Below are 6,000 nucleotides of genomic sequence, written 5' to 3' on the forward strand. Positions count from 1 at the left end.
CAATTATTTATTTACTAATGCAAAAGAAATTATGAATACTTACATTTATTACAGTTGTTTTTATTTAGAACTAAAGACCAAGTAACTTTTATAGGGAACATTTTCGAGCTTTCCTGATAGCAAACCCTTCTATTAGTTCTGTATAATTTAGTGAGCTTACATTGTCATTTTTTATGCTCATAAGTGAGAGCATACTAAGTCTCAGCTGTCCCATAGTGCTTCTAAGATTGCTTTTAATCTTTTTCATTTTGGAAAATGAGCGCTCTCCACTGCAGTTAGACGTCATCATACACAGATAAATTCGAAGAGCAATGTGCACATTTGGAAAGCTCTGAATGCACTTGAATCTATTTAAAAACATCAACATTTCTAATTCAATGCTATCATTGTAGACGTTTTGCTCTTTTCCCCATGAATTGATTTAAACAGCTCGGCAAATTGAATCAACTCCGATGAAAAACATTCTTCAAAATCATCGGGATATTTGTTGATTAGTTTTGTAGCTGCTCCTGTAATGTCACCAGTGCTAAGGTTGGTCAGGTCACTGAAGAAATCGAACATTTCTTGAACAGTTTTATAGGGATCTAAGCGATGATGTAGAGCTGCAGTTAGGTGGTCGATCACACAGATGAATACTTCAGTCATAAATTTTTCTCTAGGAAAAAGTTGCATTTCTGAAACTTGCTTTCGTCAAATTGTCGCTTCCTCTTTAGTGGTCGTCTGTTGGAATATGTGTAGTCTTTGACTTCACATTTAATTTTTCCTTTTGATTCGAAGCTAGCGAATTCATTACGTTGACTTTCAATAAAAAGGAGAACAGATTTTAACAAATTAACTGCTGTATTAAGAGATAAACCTTTTTCTTGAAGAGATACATTCGTTTTTTGCAATCTCTCTAAAATTGTATCCCATACCTCCAATAATATTACTGTTTCTAGTTTTTGTAAACTTTTAAGATATCCTTCAGCTTCAGCTCTACATTTAAGAGGTTGATTTTCATCGGCTGCTAACTCATCCAAAGCCGATATATTTTCCTTATACCCTCTATTTAAAGCCTTAACAGCATCATGTCGAGCGGACCATCTGGTTTCCGACAAAGCTTTAGCAACAGGCAATCCATTCATGTGCTTGTTGTGAATATGCCAACGATGGGTAGATGCAGAAAGCCAAGAGTAAAGGCTCTGAAGGAGATTAAAAAACCCAACTGACGTGGGGCAGCACTCAGCTGCACAGCTCCAACTAAATTGGAGTGAATGTGCTGTGCACGGTACATACAATGCTACGTCACACTTCTCCGGATTTTAGCCTGAACGCCGTTATACTTGCCACTCATGTTGGAACGCGTTGTCATATGATTGACCGCGACAATTTTTTATGTCAATTCCATTTTCTTCCAAAAATGTTAGTATTAAATTAGCTATTTCCGAACCAGTGTGTGAAAACATTGGTACAAATTTTAAGAAGCGCTCAATAGGTCCGGTGTCTTGTACATAGCGAATAACGATTGTGAGTTGATCAACATGTGAAACATCTGGAGTCGAATCTACAGATATAGAAAAATATTTCGCTGTCTTTATTTCATCTACAATTACAGACAAAACCTATTGACCCATAAGTTCAATCATCTCCTCACATATTGTTGAAGATATGTAGGATGTATGTCCACGTCCTTTGTTGGCGTGTATCCGCATATGTTCTGCGAGAAAGGTATCGTACTGGCTTAACAGCTCCAGCAACCCGAGATAATTCCCATTGTTTGGAGAGCCAATCTCTTCAGTTCTGCCCCGAAATGGAAGACCACGAATACAAAGAAACTGTACCACACTCACGATTCATATTGCGTTACAAGTTTCATGTCAATCTGACCAGTAGATTTTCGTGAACACAGCGCTGCCAATGAATCAATGTGTTGTTTGGAATTTTCATGCTAGATAGCGCTTCATGGGCACTTTTCCATTGTTTGAACCCTGATGTCATTTTGTTAGTTATAGGTGACATCAGCTTACATACAAAACAATAAACACACCCGCTTGTTTTGGAATAACACAACCAATTTTCTTTCAAATTTTTCTCCTGTTCGTGCATGGACACGTGTGAATAAAGAAATGGTGCAGACCCGACGTTGTGACTCTCTTTCTAACTGTATGACCGATTCTTTAAAGTCCCCGTTTTTGTTTTGACATGGTGTGGTACCACGTTGAATCCAATAGTTTCTAAAATGCCTCTGACATCTTTTCCCGCTCTGGCCAAAAATGAAGGTCGTATATAGCATGACTATCTTCAAGGGGTTTAGCTGTATCATCTTTCAAATCACATTGTTTTAAAGCAGGAGCCCTGCTCTACATCTTTTACCCCGGCGTGTCTGATTCAATTGCAGATCCCTTTTCTACGTGACTATTTTCCTTGGTACTCGAAGTTGGTTTGAAAAAGGAGAGCAGTATTGTAGTTTTTTCAGCAAGCTCAGCTTCGATCTTTCTTTTTTTCACCGATAATGCGCGTTTTTTGCTCCACTAGGATAGTTACGAGACATATTCAATACAATTTAAAAAAAAAAAAAACAAGGCTGAATCTAATTAAAAGTCGGCTCTTTGCTGAAATTGCAAATTGTCGTTTTTTCTCCAGCAAGCAATTTTTGATATATAGGTCTGATGAACGAGCCTTTAGGATTACTTTGTCTATCTGAAAAGTCTGAAGCCTGGATAATGGTGGAGGTTGGAAATCAAGAAAAATTTTGAACTCTTGAGTAGACTCCGTGCGAATAAATCCAAAAGAATGACTGACTCAACAAATGTAATTCGAATGGGATTTCGGGGAGGAAGATATAGTTTGGGGACATGCCGGAAGTGGGGGGGGGGTGATATGCCCAAGCCCAACAAAAGAGGTCCAGTATCCATTACCCTAACGGGTCGGGCAGAGTTCACAGTTTAATTAAATTGAAAAAAATACTTAAAGTTCAAAGTTCGCCATTGTTTATTGTTACAAACTGAGGCCATGGTGATGTTAGGGCCTAGTGAGTTACCCCCCCCCCCTCCCCATCTGAACTTGAACAATACTGTATTTTATAGGAAGACATTAGTGTCGCACCTAGTTGTTATGTGCAGGAAAGAGAACTACGGTCGCCTGGAGATTGTTTTTACCTGAGGTGGATGGCGATGGGTCGATTAAGTGAGCCCTCCCCCTCCCTCCGCCTCCACCCCCTTGTACCTGGTATGTAAATTTGGGGGAAAAAACGTAATGTGATATCCTATTGTGTTCTGACCAATGTAGATGGGGTTTTTTTGGGGTTTTTTTTTTGTTTTTTTTTTTATGCCTTTACTAGTTACAATTAGGTGGTAAATTTGGGGGCCCCTAAAAATCGGGGGCCCGTAGCTGCAGCCCTTTCAGCACCCCCCTTAATCCGCCACTGGGGCAGTAGACTTTCTTCGGGGGGGGGGGCTGTGCCCCCAGAAGAGATGCCTGGAAGAAACTGCACGTTGTGCTGGCTGTTGTCACGTTGTAATTGAAGTTGTCATGTTGTATTTGCTGTAACTAGTAAAACAGTCGAACTCTACTTCATCTGCATTAAAAGACAACCTCAACATAACTTTTTACCCTGAGATTACTTTCTGTATTTAAGCTACTGTTTGACTTTGCCTTGAGAATAGACTATCTATATATATAATTCTCTTCTGGGAGCCGCTAAAAAACAAGCTGCAAACGCGCTCCCTACCGTCCCCACCCCTACATGGTCTGGTGAGCTGTGGTTCACTCTTTATGTTTACAAACAGTACAAACACAGCCGGGTTTATTGACGACTATTAGGGGCAGATAATTTAGTTTGAAACGATTTTAAACGTAGGGGGGGGGGGTTAACTAAGTGGAGTTTACTTTAACGGAGGGGTGGGGGTGAAAGGGGAGGGGGGTTATCGTCCCTTACCGAGCTACTTATAGTGGCTTTAAAGAAATATTTTCAGTGGCAGCGTTGGTATTGTCGAATCTACAAATTATGAATAACTGAAAAGTAGAAAAAACAACAACTAAATGGCGGCGTTTGATATGCCGCGGGTCGGCTCGAAATTAAATAATACATTTCACAATACTATAGCATTCTTTTCTGGACTGTTTAGAACCATTTTGCCTTTAATAATCTTATAATAGTCCAACGTAAAACTCAATAAAACCCCTTACAAACCTGCCTTTCGCCCGCCCATCACTTGATCCCATCTCAGATGGTATCAGCCCCAGTAGTTAAAACACGTCTAGCTACACCACGGCATTTTTACTTCAGCTCATGGTAGGGGAGGGGGGGGAGACGTCAATTATTGTTTTGAAGGTGGTCTATCTACACACGGCATTTTTACTTCAGCCCATGGTAGGGGAGAGGGGGGGGAGAGACTTAAAATTATTGTTATGTAGGTCACGTGCTTTATAGCCAGAGGGGCGTGTCTCCCTTGTGGTGACGTCTGGTATAGTTTAAGAGATGTGCACTATTGCCCAATATGGGTTATAACTTAACAACACATAAATAAAGAGTAGCGATAAAACAGCGCTTTAACAGACAAGATAAAATATGTTCAAACCTTAGGAGTTCTCAGATTTCAGAATACATAAACAATTGATAGAACGTTGTTATTTGCAATACAGAAGAGAAAAACAAATATTTTAGTTGTATAAATTTTCTGAGCTTGTTTGCTTGATAAGTGTTGTGATTATATGATATATGTTGTGATTATGTGATATATGTTTGACTATGTGATATATGTTGTGATTAGGTGATATATGTCTGGTTTTAGTAATAAGTATTAAAGTGTGTGACGATTCTTAATCTCCCACCAATATTCACACGTCATATTTATTACGTGTTTAAATATATGAACTAAAAAATCCTGTTATAATACGATTAGAGAAACGAGTATGTCTTGCAGAGTGTATAGTCCATGAAGATACAAAATTTCCTAATCTAACTCCAACACTTGCTCTAAAACCTAACAGTAACGATAAAACTATCCCTAACACAAACCTTCATTTACCAGCTCGTAATAATATTAACGCCTGTTCTGATCATATGTTTACAGCGTCCATATTGCGTCTACCCCTGCTAAGAGTTAGCGCAAGAAAGTTATGACGCTGACGTCATCTATAGTGGTGGCTTTAATTAGTCTGATCCACACCGCTAAAAGTAAGTCATAAGTCAATCGTCATTAATGCTCGATGGTTTAAATTCACATGTTGCAACACAAGTGTTTTCTTTATCAGGAGAAAACAATATCGAGGAACAAAACATCCCGACAAAAATACCCCAACTGTTAACTAGCAATTTTTTTTTAAGTGGCTTAGTGTGTCAAGGAACCTTTGTGTGTTGCTAAATTGACGGGGTTCTAACACATGTTAACCTAACGCATGTTAATTAAAGATATGTTAATTAAATACATGTTAATTAACGCATGTTAATTAAAGAGTTGTTAATTAAATACATGTTAATTAACTTATGTCCCCCCCCCTGTGTCAGTTGATGCAGGGCTGACCTGCCTGGCCTGCTCCTACACGTTTGCTGGAGAAGACGGCAGCACGGACCTCCAGTGTGTCACAGATGTGTACAGCTTCACGCGTACATTCCACGTCCCGTGTACACACGTGTGTGTCACTAAAACAGTTTATACCAGAGGTTAGTGAGGTTAAGGCGGGAGCTTAAAATAGGAGCTTAAACTAGGGGGTTAAAAATATGGGGATAAAATAGGTGTTTAAACTAGCAAGTTTCGACATGACAATGTGGAGAGTTTTGGCCGTGTTATATAAGAACTAGCTGCATCCCGTGCTCCGCCAAGGTAAATCTTTTTTAAATGTACCAACTTGGGAACAGAACAAAACTAAATACAACACAAACGAACGCAAAAAAAAAACACAAACGAAAAAACAAACACAACACCCATAACATAAACACAATTTAAATGCAATCATATAGGCATATTGCTCACAGTCTAGCCCGTAGCGCCAAATCGCGCCCTTTCCGGTGATTTGCAT

This window comes from Physella acuta, unplaced genomic scaffold (assembly GCF_028476545.2).
Source record: "Physella acuta isolate Inbredline_101_S28 unplaced genomic scaffold, ASM2847654v3 ptg000803l, whole genome shotgun sequence".
Classification (NCBI taxonomy): Eukaryota; Metazoa; Mollusca; class Gastropoda; family Physidae; genus Physella; species Physella acuta.